General features: G+C 42.9%; 1 long non-coding RNA gene across 1 annotated transcript in view; it reads left to right on the top strand.

The window, feature by feature from the left end:
• LOC137208441 (uncharacterized) overlaps positions 1-15,762 on the top strand; it is a 158,635-nt gene that overhangs the window by 13,881 nt on the left and 128,992 nt on the right. The gene's annotated exons all lie outside the window — the stretch shown is intronic.

The following is a 15,762-nucleotide window of genomic DNA, read 5'->3' as shown; positions in this document are numbered from 1 at the left end:
GGCTGGGGCAGTCCTCCTTACCAGCTATCCAGGCACATGGCCTTTTATCTCGGCTTCTGTCTGCATATCTACAGGCAGACCTCAGAGATAGTGTGGGTTCAATTCCAAACCACCACAATAAAGCAAGTCACATGAATTTTTTGGTTTACCAGTGCATATAAAAATTATATTCACACTATGCTGCGGCCCATTAAGTATGCAATAGCATTATGTCTGAAAAATGCACATACCTTAATTTAAAAATACTTTAGTGATAAAAAATGCTAACCATCATCTGACAACGCAGCGTTGTCACAAACCTTCAATTTGTAAAAAATGTAACAAAGCAAAGCACGATAAAACAGAGATATGCCTGTACTTCCCTTTTACTGAGGAGGAGGTGTAGGCAGCGTTGACAAACTGATGACACAGTGTACGACAAAGTGCAAATATCTCAGTGAGCCTTTTTCTTAATAAAACTAAGTCTTGAGTTTTGATTACTGTGCTTCTGGCTTTAATGGCCTTTGCTGCCAAGGAGTGCCTACGAAGCTTAAATTGTAGGTGCCTGAGGATCACCAGAAAAAAAAGATAAAGCACTGGATAACAAGAAAGGGAGAGTTGACTGAAGACTTTCAACTCCCTGGGCTTCCCTGGTGGCACAGTGGTTAAGAATCTGCCTGCCAATGCAAAGGACATGGGTTCGAGCCCTGGTCTGGGAAGATCCCACGTGCCGCAGAGCAACTAAGCCCGTGCGCCACAACTACTGAGCCTGCACTCTAGAGCCCACAAGCCACAACTACTGAGCTCATGCGCCACAACTACTGGAGACTGCGCACCTACAGCCTGTGCTCTGCAACAAGAGAAGCCACAGAAATGAGAAGCCCATGCACCGCAACTAGAGAAAGCCCGTGCACAGCAATGAAGACCCAACGCTGCCAAAAATAAATAAATTAATTAATTAATTTTTAAAAAAGAAAACTTTCAACCCCTGAAAGATGGGAACAAGGACTGAAGACTCCCACATCCCTAGTTCATGATTCTGGAGACAGTTGTCCTGTTGAGTTAAAGATGTCATTTAAAAAGTTTGGCTAGAAATAATGACAGTGTCAGAACCTGCTAACCACGTTAAGATTTGAGAAAGAGACTTCAGTAAGAAAAAGTGAAACTTTGCCTATTATTCAGACATCTTTGGCCATTTTTCTTTCTTTCTTTCTTTCTTTTTCTTTCTTTCTTTCTTTCTTTCTTTCTTTCTTTCTTTCTTTCTTTCTTTCTTTCTTTCTTTCTTTCTCTCTTTCTTTCTCTCTTTCTTTCTTTCTCTCTTTCTCTCTTTCTTTCTTTCTTTCTGGAAATAATTTCCAGACCTCACAATAATTTGAGCCAAAAGTTACAGGCCCAGATCCTAGCCCAGGCTTTGACGCTAATTTTTCAAAAACCTTCTCCCCGGAGCCTGGAGTTTGATGGATGGCACAGAGCTCCTTCGCTGCTGCCTTTGGTGGCAAAATGCTTTGATGTCTTAGGGCTAGAATGCTGGTTCCATCGCTTACCAGCTCTGTGCCCTTGGGAATATACTTAACCTCTCTAAGTTTTTCTCATAAAGACTTGAATGGTTAGCTTTCCTTGTGGTGTGTCATTTGTGTTATATTCTTTAACTCTTTAGATGCAGTGTTTATCACCTACAATACTTCATCCTATCTCCTCCACCACTGTTGACACAGTGCCAAGCTGGGAGCCTATGTTCCATAAATGTTTATCATTTTCTTGATTTTGGCAAAAAATATTTATAATCATTTATTAAGATTTCACTCTGGGCAAGACATCAAATCTGGTTACTTTGCTGGGGGGAGAGGGAGAAGGACAATCAAGGAATAAGCTTTGGGGGCTTCCCTGGTGGCGCAGTGGTTGAGAGTCCGCCTGCCGTTGCAGGGGACACGGGTTCGTGCCCTGGTCTGGGAAGATCCCACATGCCGTGGAGTGGCTGGGCCCGTGAGCCATGGCCGCTGAGCCTGTGCGTCCAGAGCCTGTGCTCCGCAACGGGAGAGGCCACAACAGTGAGAGGCCCGCGTACCACAAAAAAAAAAAAAAAAAAAAAGGAATAAGCTTTGTCTTTAGGTCTTTAGGAATGTTCAAATCAGGTACCTGGCAGTCTCTCCTCTTCTCTCCCACAATGTGTGACTCTAGGGAATTACTTGGGAGTGGAAACTGTTGGGACCAGAGTTGTGGTCTAGCTAGATGATTCTGGCTTTCTGGTGGCCTACAGAGAGGGAGCTGCTGCTGCTCGTTAGCTGCCCCGTTTTCCTAAAACAAATACGTATTGGACATTAAGGAGCTATGCAGTTATTTTCTAAAATGTTCACTTATTGCCTCAGAGATCTGGAGCTGCAAAAGCTGGGGGCCAGGGCAGAGGTGAAGAGGAGAGTTATTTGTGCATCGTCCTCCTGGCTTTGCCCCCTCTCCTAATTTCCTTGCACCCCAGAAAGGAGCAAGTCCTCACCCTGCAGGCACCCAGGGCCTCTCCCGTGGACACCCTCCTGCTTCTCCAGCTCTTTCTCCTCCAGCCAGTTCTCTCTGATCTTCCAGGGTGGAAGGTTAAGGTTGGAGGAGTGTGAGTTCTGGTCCCATGGATGAGGGGAGGGGGATGCAGCAGAAAAGAATGGGAGGGGGAGGGGGAGGGGAGGGGGGAGGGGGAGGGGAGGGGGGAGGGGAGGGGAGGGGGGAGGGGAGGGGAGGGGAGGGGAGGGGGAGGGGGAGGAAATTTCCATTTCAGGTTGCCATTAATTTCCTCCTCAATAATCTAAAATCACACACTATTGGCAAGCCAGAAGACTAACTTTCCTCGGCTAATACCCACTCCAGTGTAATCTGGGTGAGGAGTTCCTACTCCTTCTCTGAACAGAACTTTGGACCTGTTTCTGGTGAAAAAAAAATCTGGCCTTATCGAGCAGAGAGAGTTTGTCTCCTCCATATTCTGGGTAATTATGAAGCTTCCTGGCATTAACTGACAATGATGGATGCCTATTATCCCTGATTTCTCCTCCTTTCCAGGTTGAAGAATAGGAGGCAGGTAATGGTGGAGGTTCAGCCAACCTTATAACAATGGATTACAAGAGCTAATGTCAATTCACACAGCATCCTTCCATAGGATTCCAAGGAAGTGTTGGTCCCCTGAGAAATCGAACTGCCTTCTCCATGATTTCTAGAGAAGCTGCTTGAATTACCCTTTCCTGTATACTAAGAGTACCACACACAACTCAGTGTAATTGTTTTATCCATCTCTACCACTCCGCACCTAAGGCCGTGAGCCATCTGAGGGCAAAGGCTGACCCACCACCAGCAACTAAGGGCATGCTAGCTGCCCTCCCACCACCCCTTGCACACAACATTTTGTGAAAAGAAAAGAGGAATCTTTTGCCTCCCTTGTAAATGTTCAGTAAGTTCAGCATCCCCCCAAGCTCTGAGTTATACTATAAAGTCAGTCCATAATGGATGAGATGAGATGTATACAAAGACAGGCAAAAGACAGATTGGCTTCCAGGCCTGAAGCTGCAAGGCTGAGCAATTCTGTCTCCACTGACTTGTCTAAAGCTTCATAGAGTGAATGGTATTACTATAACCCAGAAGGATGGTCAGACAACTGTAGCTCTAGTAAAGGACGAACCAGGAAGAAAGAACCTGCAATGTGTCTCCAGCGCTGACCCTCAGCTGTGACCTGTCTGTCCCAGGTTGTACAGACAGATGATTCAGCTCGCAGAGCCTGGAGCCATAAAATATTTGAATCATACATGCAATTCCCCTTCTTCTGATTTCACGTTCACTAAGCAACTGTAACTGTAATCAAATTACACTTTGACTTCCCATGTATTTATTAATACCCCACTTTGTTCTAAAAAGCTATGAGGGAACTTGTGAAAGTGCACATGCTTCCATTTAAAAAATAAAATTTAATATAAATTGTTACTGTGGGGTTTTGGTTTTTGCCTGCCCTATATCCATTTTTTTTTGTTTTTAAGTCATTACTGAATTTGATACAATACTGCTTCTGTTTTATGTTTTGGCCTTTTGGCCCCGAGGCATGTGGGATCTTAGCTCCCCAACCAGGGATTGAACCTGCACCCCCTGCACTGGAAGGTGAAGTCTTAACCACTGGACCACCAGGGAAGTCCCTGCCCTATATCCATTTTATCCTTATTCATCTACATTTTCTTGGAGACAACTATCTACCTCTCAGGTGGAACTGGTACCATCTCATCACAAGTTCCTATACCCGGCCAATATGAGAATTCCATGAGCCTGGTCTCCGGGGCTTGGCCAAGTCCCCCATGGAAACTCAATTCCTGAGATCTTATTGGAATCATGGGGAAAAAGAAGCTCTTCTTCCACTGGCATTGCTGTCTGTAGGGTGATATAAGCCTGGTGGTGCCAGGAGCCACCAGGTGGGGAGGCAGGAGCCTGAGAACAGAGGTACCATAGAAGAGAGCAAAGCCAAGAGATGGAAGGAAAGAGACTGAGTACTGATGAGAATATTTTTTAATTTTTAAAATTAAAAAAAATTTTTTGGCCATGCCACTCGGCATGTGGGATCCTAGTTCCTCAACCAGGGATCGAACCCGTGCCTCCTGCATTGGAAGCGCAGTCTTAACCACTGGACCACCAGGGATGTCCCCACTGATAAGAATTTTTGAATTCTTAGTTCCAGCCATGGCTAAAGCTAGACCAAGTCGTGGGTTTTCTTAGTAGACCTAATATAGTCCCTCTTTTCTTGATTAAGTTGAATTTCTAGCCACTCTCAGCTGAGGGTCCTGATTAATTCAGTGTATGAGAAAAGTAGAGAGAAAAAAAATTAGCATAGAGAAGAAAAAATAAGACTAGTAGTAAGGTGAGCATACATACCCACAAAATGCTTGCCATGAACACAGTATCCTTGTTAGTGCTGGCCCACAAACTCACCTCAAACTCCATAGTAGTCAGCAGGGGTGGAATCTGCTCACTAATATTAAGTAGAGGACTCAGAAGAAGAAAACTAAGCAAACGCTCAGGAGAAAGATTACTATCCCTGATGATAAAAATTGAAAGGAATTTCCCCCTTCGGCTCCTTGTAAAGATGCTGTGTGAAACAGTGAATCACACCCTCAATAATATTCTTACAATAAATCCAACAATGCATTAATAACTTACATGGGACTGTTTCTCATAACATCTTGCGAAGTGGATTGATGACCTAACACCAAAGCCCAGTTCAACAAGGACAGTTGTAAAGTGGGGGGAGTGATGCCAGTCTTGTATATGGCTCTCTGCTAACACGCTTGGTCAAAGTGACCCCTCTAAGATGAACAAGCTGCACACTGTACCTCTAGGTGCCTGAATGGCTTGGGGCCATAAACCAGTTACAATTCCTTTGCTTTGGGAAGCTGATCTGCATCTTATATTCTATGGTAATTAGATGGATGAATCATTGTCTATTAAAGCCATTTTTACTCTGATGCCATAAAACTCTGTCTTATGCAAAGAAGAGAGTGGGCCAGGAGAGGGAGGCTTCCTTTCTAGTTTTCCTAGAAGGGATCCCTCCCTGATTTAAAGGAGCCTTCCTGCCTGCGATCTGACAGAGACACAGGATTTTTGTGGTTTTTTAATCTAATGAATTTCTTTTTTTTTTTAAATGAGGCTGCTATTTTTTTTAATTGAAGTATAGTTGTTTACAATGTTGTGTTAGTTTTTTCTTTTTCTTTCTTTCCTTTTTTTTTTTGGCCATGCCATGTGGCATGTGGGATCTTAGTTCCCAGACCAGGGATCGAACCCATGCCCCTGCATGGAAGCTCAGAGTCTTAACCACTGGACCCCAGGGAAGTCCCCATGTTGTGTTAGTTTCTGCTGTACGGAAACTAATGCAAAGTGTAGAGCAAAGTGATTCAGTTATACATACATATATATCTATTCTTTTTCAGATTCTTTTCCCTTATAGGCTTTTACAAAATATTGAGTATAGTTTCCTGTGCTATACAGTAGGTTCTTATTGGTTATCTATTTTATATATAATAGTGTGTATATGTTAATCCCAAACTCCTAATTTATCCCACCCACCCTTTCCCCTTTGGTAACCATAAGTTTGTTTTCTATGTCTGTGGGTCTATTTCTGTTTTGTATATAATTTCATTTTCATCATTTTTTTTTTAGATTCCACATATAAGTGATATATGACATTTGGCTTTATCTGGCTTACTTCATTGACTATGATAATCTCTAGGTCTATCCATGTTGCTGCAAATGGCATTACTTCATTGATTTTTATGACTAAGTAGCATTCCATTGTATAAATATACCACATCTTCTTTATCCATTCATCTGTTGATGGACATTTAGGTTGTTTCCATGTCTTGGCTATTGTAAATAGTGCTGCAGTGAACATAGGGATGCATGTATCTTTTTGAATTATGTTTTATTTCCAGATATATGTCCAGGAGTGGGATTGCAGGGTCATATGGTAGTTCTATTTTTAGTTTTTAAGGAACCTCCATACTGTTCTCCATAGTGGCTGCATCAATTTACATTCCCACCATCATTGTAAGAGGGGTGTTCTTTCTCCACACCATTTCCAGCATTTGTTATTTGTAGACCTTTTGATGATGGCCATCCTGACCGGTGTGATGTGATACCTCATTGTAGTTATGATTTGCAGTGCTAACCGTGTGGCTAGCATTGTGGATTTCAAAGGCAGGCAGCCCCTGCTTGGTGACAGGTGTTTCTTAACACATGTGAGTTGAATGTGTGATAATTGCACCCTAGAAGTATATCTAATAAAGGTTTTCTGCTCCAATTGAGATCGAAAAGTCTATAAAATCCCTAATAACACTTCACCCTCTGAATATAATCTTGGAAGCTAGGTTTTAGCATTTTGTGTGTCTGTACAGTCAGGCCACTCAAGTTGGCTGTTCTCTTGCTCTCTGTACATCTCCTGCCTGACTAGTGCCTGCTTCACCTACACCCTAGTTATGACTGACCTTCCTAGGTACTTGCCCCAGGCCCCAGCTGGTGATTGTTCTTATCAAAGGGGCCGTGAGGGGCGTGCCCCTCTACTGGTTTCCCTGGTAACTAATGAGCCCACCTGACGTCAATTCCCCTATAACTGGTAACCTCCCCTCCCCCCCACCCCGCGAGTGAAGACTGCCACCACGTCCTACCTGACATAGTGGGGTGTCGCTCCAGGACCTTGCTTCAGACGTGTAAGCTCCCCCACTTCGTTAAACCATGGATGTCTCTGTTGCTGACTCCGGGCTCTTTCTTCGGTCTTGAAACTGGGCAAGCACAGGCCTTATAGGCCTGCGGGGTGCAGCCCAACCAACTCTTTTTATTTATATGGCCATTATCCATTTTTAAAATATATGAACAGGTTCATCTCTAATAGCCACGAATTTTAACTTCTTCCTTTTCCTCCTTGTATTTCCATTTCATTTCTTCCATAGAATTTCATTCTAATGTAATATATTTTTATATTTGAAAGTCTTTTATTGATATTTATCTTGAACAAATATACTTTTGTAAATCGAAATTCTTTTTATTCTTGTGACTATAAAATTCTTAGTGTTAAAATTTTCATCTGGATTCAGTTAACATTACATAGATATTAATACATAATTGATCAAAACAACATAACTATATTACAAATTATAATAAGTACTTATTAAACATAAGAAATAACATTTTATGAAATAGCTTCCTCTTAATGAGATAGATGGGACTGGTTTTTTTCAGTTAGTTCATATACTCATGGATGAGTATTACTTACTGATAGAATGAGACAGAATTCAACATCAATTCTATTTCTTCTTTTTGTTTTTATAAGCATAAGCATTAATAAACCTGGTTCACATAACTAATTAGATGGGAATGGAAAGGATTTTGTTTTCTCAACTCAATTATATTCTCAGTTGTAGTCTTATATTTATTTATATTTGGACTCTAAGTTCTTATATAATTCTAATTAATATAATATATAATTAATATATAATATGTTATATATTCATATGTATATGATTCTTGTATATTCTAAGTTTTATTTAGAAAATCACAGTGATCCACGTTAAAATAATTTTTAGTGATCTTTGAAAAAATTACTTGGCCTCCTTTTTTTAAAAAAATTTATTTATTTTTATTTTGGGCTGCCTTGGGTCTTTGTTGCTGCGCGTGGGCTTTTCTCTAGTTGCGGCGAGCAGGGGCTACTCTTCGTTGCGGTTCGCAGGCTTCTCATTGGGTGGCTTCTCTTGTTGCAGAGCGCGGGCTCTAGGTGCGCGAGCTTCAGTAGTTGTGGCACTCAGGCTCAGTCGTTGTGGCTCACGGGCTCTAGAGTGCAGGCTCAGTAGTTGTGGCGCACGGGCTTAGTGGCTCCGCAGCATGTGGGATCTTCCCAGACCAGGGCTCAAACCCGTGTCCCCTGCACTGGCAGGCGGATTCTTAACCACTGTACCACCAGGGAAGTCCCTTGGCCTCCTTTAATTTAGCTGAAAGCAAAGCATTGGACATCATAATACTTAGAAAATGATTCTTTAAATCCTATCATTAAAGTCATTTACTTTCTCTAAACTATCCATTTCAATTGCCCCTTTCTGCAAGCCCCAGACTTTTATACCCATTGTGAGATTCAGGATGGATGAATGGCATGTAAAGCAGAGAAGCACAGTTGTGATGAGAGTAGGGAAAGGAGGACTGGCATGATGTCTCCTCTGCCAGTCAATAGTCATATGGAAATTAAGGCTCTGGAAAAAGGCTCCCTTAAAGCTCACTCTTTATACCTTCATCCCTTAGAAAGGTATTTATTAAACCTACAAAATAAAATGTGCATCTCAGTTTGAGTGTCAATGTTCCAGTAAAGAAGGAAAAATTTATTAAAATATAGGAACTGTACTAAAAAGTTCTGTAAAGAAGCAGCAAATGGTAAAATCCTGGAGGGAGGGTGCTATGTGAGATAAGGCCATGGGAGAGGCCTCGTGACAGGTGCCACTGAATTTGAGTCCAAGGATGAGCTTAGGCAGCTTACAGAGCTGGGGAAGCACATTCTAAGGAAGAGGAACAGCAAGTACAAAGGCCCCACTGGGAATAAACTTGGTGCGTTTGGAGTGGCAGGAATTAGGCCAGTGCCGCTGGAGCACGGTGGGTGGGGGAGGAGTGGAGGGAAGTGAGCCCAGAGAAACAGGCAGGGCCAGAATGGGCGGGACCCTGAGGGAACTGCGTATTATTCCCAGTGCAGCCCAAAGCCATTTAAAGTTTAACCAGGAGAGTGATAGGAGCTGAGTTGTGCTTTAGAAAGATCATTCCGGTTGCTAGGAAAAGAGGCAGCCGATGACAGGGAAGTAAGAATAAAGCCAGCTAGCAGCAAGGCCATAGACTAAGGCAGTTGTCCATAAGGGGAAGGACAGCGGCTCAGGATAGAGGAGAAGAGTGAAGCTGTAGGAGGGGTTGAATTGGGGCAATAATTTGTAGAAAAAGCCTACAGGAATTACTGATGGATGAGATATAGAGTGTAGAGAAAGGGAAAGAATCTACCTGTAGGATAAATCCGAAAAGTAGGATGGCTTAACTATGTCTAGGACATATTTCAACATCAGAAAATTTGAACCCAGAAGTACTGGGCAGCTGTTCGGGTCATGGCACTAAGTGACCAAGAACACCAGTCTGAAAATCTACCTGGATAAGCAATGATATGGACCCCACTCATGGGTCATTCCAAGCCACCATACATGTACAAGGCTATGAAAACTGCCACATAAAATCTCTCAAAATGAGGTCCATTTTTGAAGGGGAATTCTTATTGCCACAGTTCTGGTTAGTCCAAATCTATGCCTATCAAGTTTTAAGTGAATTTTCTTTCTTACCAAATAGGAGTTGTGAAGGTAAAATAAATGTTTCAAAATTATCCATAATTTTAGAAAATTAATTTTGAATAACTTAGCAAGAGAAACAAGCTGATCTCTCTTGCTTGTAGAAAGTGTTCTTATACAAAGAGGCGGTCAAAGAGAGCACAGCCAAAGTGTAAGGAGAAAAGTGTTATAAAATGTGCCAGGCAGGCAATTAATAAAACATTACACTGCTGTGGCCTCTCCCGTTGCGGAGCACAGTCTCCGGACACACAGGCTCAGCGGCCATGGCTCACGGGCTCAGCTGCTCCGTGGCATATGGGATCTTCCCAGACCGGGTCACGAACCCGTGTCCCCTGCATTGGCAGGTGGACTCTCAACCACTGCGCCACCAGGGAAGCCCCGATCTTTCTTTTTTAAATATTTATTTATTCATTTATTTATTTGGCTATGCCAGGTCCTCCCAGCTGCGGCACCCGGGATCCTCGTTGCAGTGTGCAGGATCATTTTAGTTGCTGCATGAGGGATCCGTAGTTGCAGCGTGCGGGATCTTTGGTTGCAGCATGTGGGATCTAGTTCCCCAGCCAGGGATTGAACCCGGGCCCCCCAAATTGGGAGCACAGAGTCCCCACCACTGGACCACCAGGGATGTCCTTCCATGATCTTTCTTGATTTTGTGATGATTATGGTATTTTTCAGCATTTTGAAATTTGTAATTCATTTGATTTCTCAGCCTAAATGAATATTTATTTTCATACTCAATTTGTATTTTAATTTTGTATTCTTTATGTTAAACAGGACTCTATAAATTATTTCAGCTTTAGGCCCACAAAACCTGCCCCTGGCTAGTGGCATCACTTATAAGATGGGGAAGGCTTGGCAGGGAGCAGAAGATTGTTGTTGTTTGGGGGGGGATATGGTGTATGTGGGATTATCAATAGGTTTTTTTTTGGAGGGGTGAACCTAGGTTAAATTAGAAATGACTCTTACACATCCAAATGGATCTAGGCAGTTGGATCAGTAAGTCTGGAGCTCAAGAGTTCTGGGTTGGAGACATCAGTTTGAGTGTAATCAGTGCATAGTTGGTGTTTGAAGCCCAAGCGTCTAAGAAATTAGCTAGGGAAGGAGTTTACAGAGAAGGAAGAGAAGTGAGTTCCTGACAGAGCTCTGAGGTCCTCAACATTTAGAAATTTAGTATAAAAAAAGGACTCAGGAAAGCAGGCTCCGCAGCAGTAGCCAATGACACAGCGGGGAAGCCAGGAAAGTGGGCGGCCCAGAGGACTAGAGGAAAGGACTCCACGGAAAAGGGGAGGTCAGTCAGGCCAAACCCTGCTGCGAGGCCAAGAAAGACGAAGACAGAGCTGGCCAAGGGATTTGGCCATTGGTGACTCTGACAAGAGCCATTTCGCCAAAATGGTGGGTAAAGCACAACTGGGTGTGGAGAGAGTTTGGGAGAGTATGGATGGTGAGGAAGCAATGACGGTGCCTATAGACAACCCTCTTGCAGAGTATGGCTGTGAAGAGGAGCAGAAAAAGGCAGCAGTAGCTGGCGGAGGGTGTGGGCTCAAAGGAGTGTGTTTGGATTTTTTTAAATGTGTGATATTAAGGCATATTTGTGTGTGGATGGGAATGAGCCAATAGAGAGGAAAACTGATGATGTAGGAAAGAATGGGGATAATTGCAGAGGGATCTGGGTCTAAATGGAAGCATTTAGCTTAAGAGCGAGCAAGGACAGAGGGCTGGTAGAGAATCTGGTTACCAGTGCAGGTAGGCGGGTGGATTTGGCGTTGGGAACATGAGGTGTCCTCAGCTGATTGCATCTATTTTCTCTGTACGGCATGGGACAAGTTTGGAATCAGAGAATGACTATTCTTTTTTTTTTTTTTAATGTTTATAGCAAATGTATTTGAAATGACTAAGAACTGGAAGGAAAAAAAACACCACCAAATGTGTATCAGCTATAGAATGGGTAAATAATGTTGTTGTCCAAAATGACTCTTCTGACCATTGGGGATGAGGAACAAGAGAAAGAGTATTGAAGACTTGAAGTGAGAAAAGAAATGTAAACAGGTCTTGAGTGGAAAAGTAACATGACTTTATTGTTTGTATACTTTTCTACAAAATTGTAAACTCTTTGAGGGACGACCCATGTGTTACCCATTTCTGGAAACCCTATAGAGCCAACATGGCCTCTTGGACAAGGTTAGGCCTCTGATGTACTCCTGTTGGGCAGGTGGGTGGGTGGCTGAATGCGAGGACCCTTGGAGAAATCCAAAGGGAGAAATGAACTTCATCAAATGAAGTAAAAGACTTCATCAAATCAGGGAGGATTTGAGTGATCAGGAGGATTTTAGATGGGAATGTGGCATGAATAAAGATGTAAGGGTAGCATCTTCTGGGAAGGCTTTTCCCCGACTTGGGCAGATATATGCATGTTTGAGAAGATGGGACGATACATTCATATGTGCTGGTAAGATAGGCCCAAGTGTGTTGTGCCTTGAAAGTTGTGCTAAGGAGTTTGGATTCCAACTGAAATTAGCATGTATGTGGTGCCCAGGCTAAGACTTTTATTTGAAACCTTAATGAATACAACCTGGAAAAACTGAAATTTTAAAACCACAAGTAGTTTAATGGAACTCAAAAAGTAGAAACTTAAATTTAAAAAGTACAGACTTCTGTTTCTTAGGAAACGATCTGAATGAGTCTTTATACTACAAAAAATGTAAAGTAAGTGTGGCTTTCTAAAATGGAGATATTATTAACTCCAGAGGCTAAGATCCTCTGCAAGATAAGGGAAGAGGTGACTACTGATGGTGCAGAAAGAGCTGCATCTCTGCAGGTATGTTTCTCCTAGAAAAATGGTTTCTTATACCCGCTGGCAGATACATGTGTTCTACTTGGATGGGTGTGTTCTTGTTCAGGCGATGTTCACAGGAGACCAGAAGGCAAAAGGGTGGGAATGGTGAGCCGGAAATGACCTCACCTTCCCGAGGGGACTGGTTTGGGTTTGGCAGTATTCAGTCTGGACTGAACTTCTGGTCTCCTGCCCATGGTATTACTGAAGGTTGGTTAACTCAGAAAGTACTATTATAAGACTGCTGTGTTACAATGTGGTTGCCCAGAAATACACCTGTGGGGAAGGGCTATGTTTCTCTTGAAAGGAGTGAACTTCACTGCTGTCAGTCACCCTTGGAAGAAGTAGATCCTAGGACAGGAAATAAAGATTGAGAAGGTTGATCTCAGACTAGAGAGGAGGAGAAGCTCCTTTCTTTCACTGAAACTCGAGTAGTGGGTCTGGCCATGCTTGGAGTAGTACTTCCAAAGATGCGTGTGATGACTTCTTTGTAGGCAGGTCAACATTTAAGCAATGGTAAGTCAGCATAGATTCAGAGAAACCATATCTTATATTAGCTGTCAGTTCTCTTCCTGTGCTTCCCCAAACCTTGAGTCAAGTTCAGCTTAAGCGAGGTTGTGGGGAATGAAGAATGGTCTGGGACATGTTTGGGTCCTAGTGAGGAAGGGCAGAGCAGGGCCCCTCCCAGAGGCCAGTGTGATGAAAGCATTATACAAAATGCCATGTGCCACAGAGCAGCAATCCCTGGGTACCATGGGCAGCAGTGGTGGCTTCGCAAGGAAATATTGTTAATAGACATGGGACGTCAGACACCCCATAAGGGATTCTCTGAAATAGCTGGGAGAAAGTCTACAGGAGCAGACGGTGGCCAAAGTCATAGTTTAACAATTTAATAAAAATTGTTGGGGTTTAAGTAGGTTATGATAAAGCAATCCCATATTCCCCTTCCAAATTTGGAGTGGACAGAGATTTAGACATAGGGGTCAAAATATGAAAATGTCAGCATATTACCACTAGCACTGACTTGGATGTTACATACAAACGTGGCAAATGACCAGACAGGAGACACACCAGCTCTGATGGGGCAGTATTCCTTGGGGAAAACACAGAGACAGCAACAGTAACAGGTGTGTGGGTCCCCACTGCCCTCTGCCTTCTAGGGCAGAAGACAGTGATCAGTGGAGCCAGACATCAGATTCCAGGAAACAGACCCTGACTCTTAGGCTGTGAAGTTTAAAGCTACGTCATTAAAGAAACAGCAAGCCATCCTCTGGAGTGATTGGTGGTCAGAGTACAACACAAGGTTCTGGAATGGTAGAACCTTGGCCCTGGCCCCTCCCCTTGCATAATTGGGATTGGGGGATGGGTCCAGGCTTTGCCTCTGCAGCTGTAGCAGCAAGGCTCATCCCTGGATTCATGACTGGGGAAGTACCACCTTTCTCCTGGCCTGTTCAGGAGACTAGATCCAAGCCTAGAGATTACCTGGGATTGGCTGCTTTCAATCCGGGGCTGTAACTTGCTTCCTTGGATCTTTGCAACCACCTCTTTTTCTAGAAGGCTGATTGGTAAGAATCAGTCTTGGACAAATTAAGGCATACCTTTCTGAGTCTCACCCAGACAAGCTTTCTGTGCTTTCTTCCTGAGTTGATCTCACTTTCCCAGAACTGCAGGCCTTCTTGGGCAGGGGCAGGGACTGCCTACGTGAGTTTACTTGTTGGTGGAGCAGAAAATATGTGCGTCCTGAGGCAGGATACTATGAAAGAGAATACCCAGAGAAGGCTGAATTGCAGTCTTCTCCCAAATCATCAGTCAGCTTGGTCATTCACCTACCCTTGGGGAGGGGGAGTGAAGAGTTGAGAAGCCTTCAGAAAAACCTTCCACTGATGCTTTTCCCTCCTGGGGAAGGGATATAAGTTTCTTGTCCTTTATGGAAATGTCCAGCAGCTCTGAATCAAAAATGAACTGGATCTAAAAGTTCTAGGCATGGATGGTAGTGGTTCTACAACAATATGAATGTATTTAATGCCCCTGAACCATACACTTAAAAATGGTTAAAATGATCAATTTTATGTATGTCTTACTATTGTAAAACAAACAAACAGACTGAATCTAATCCTGTTTTTGGTTCTGTTATGCTTTGTTTTGATAATATATTCACAAGGTTTTAAGTTTAACAAATGAAATGGCACCTCTGTGGTCTATTTCCTAGCCAATCCACTTTCTTCTGCAGAGGCAAACAGTAATACCAGCATTTTGATATTCTTTCAGAGATGTTTTATGCAGACCCAAGCAAATACTTAAAAAAATTTTTTTGACACAAGTGGTATCAAATCTTACACTGTTCTGCAATTTGCTTTTTTAGCTTAATGAAATTTCTTCAGGAATGTTCCGTATCAGTATATCAGAGTTCCAACATTCATAGCTACCTATTTTGCCAGTGCATGGATGGTTCACAGTTGATTTAACTAGTCCTCCTTTGTGGTGCAAATCTAGATGTTAGTATTCTTTTGCTATTCCAACGCCAAAGGGCCTCTAATATGTTTTATTTCTCACCTATATCTACTCAGAGGATAAATTCCCAGACATGGAATTGTCTAGCCATGGTTTTAATAGTTTTTAACATAGGCAAACTTAACTCTAATACTCTTGAGTAGATATTGGAACTGAGTAAGAACTCTATAATCTGACAAAGGCAGCCAGAAAAGTGGTGATATGTATTCCACTCATAAACCATCGCACCACACGTTTGTACGTGTACTAAAGTAGGAAAACCATCAAATGAACCACAAGAAAAAAATGTCCATTTTCAAAGAGAAACTCTTTCTGACAGAGGTCTGGCCAGTCTATAATATAACTACTTGACTATACAGACGTTTTCTTTAAATAATTTCTTACATTTTTCTCAATGTAACTTCCTTCATATTTTTTTCTTTTTTTTTTTTTTTTTGTGGTACGGGGCCTCTCACTGTTGTGGCCTCTCCCATTGTGGAGCACAGGCTCCGGACACGCAGGCTCAGTGGCCATGGCCCACGGGCCCAGCCGCTCCGCGGCATGTGGGATCTTCCCAGACCGGGCACGAACCCATGT

The sequence above is a fragment of the Pseudorca crassidens genome, chromosome 16, assembly GCF_039906515.1.
Source record: "Pseudorca crassidens isolate mPseCra1 chromosome 16, mPseCra1.hap1, whole genome shotgun sequence".
Lineage (NCBI taxonomy): Eukaryota > Metazoa > Chordata > Mammalia > Artiodactyla > Delphinidae > Pseudorca > Pseudorca crassidens.
Note: the sequence above shows the minus strand (reverse complement) of the source record. Positions and strands in the feature narration are given on the sequence as shown.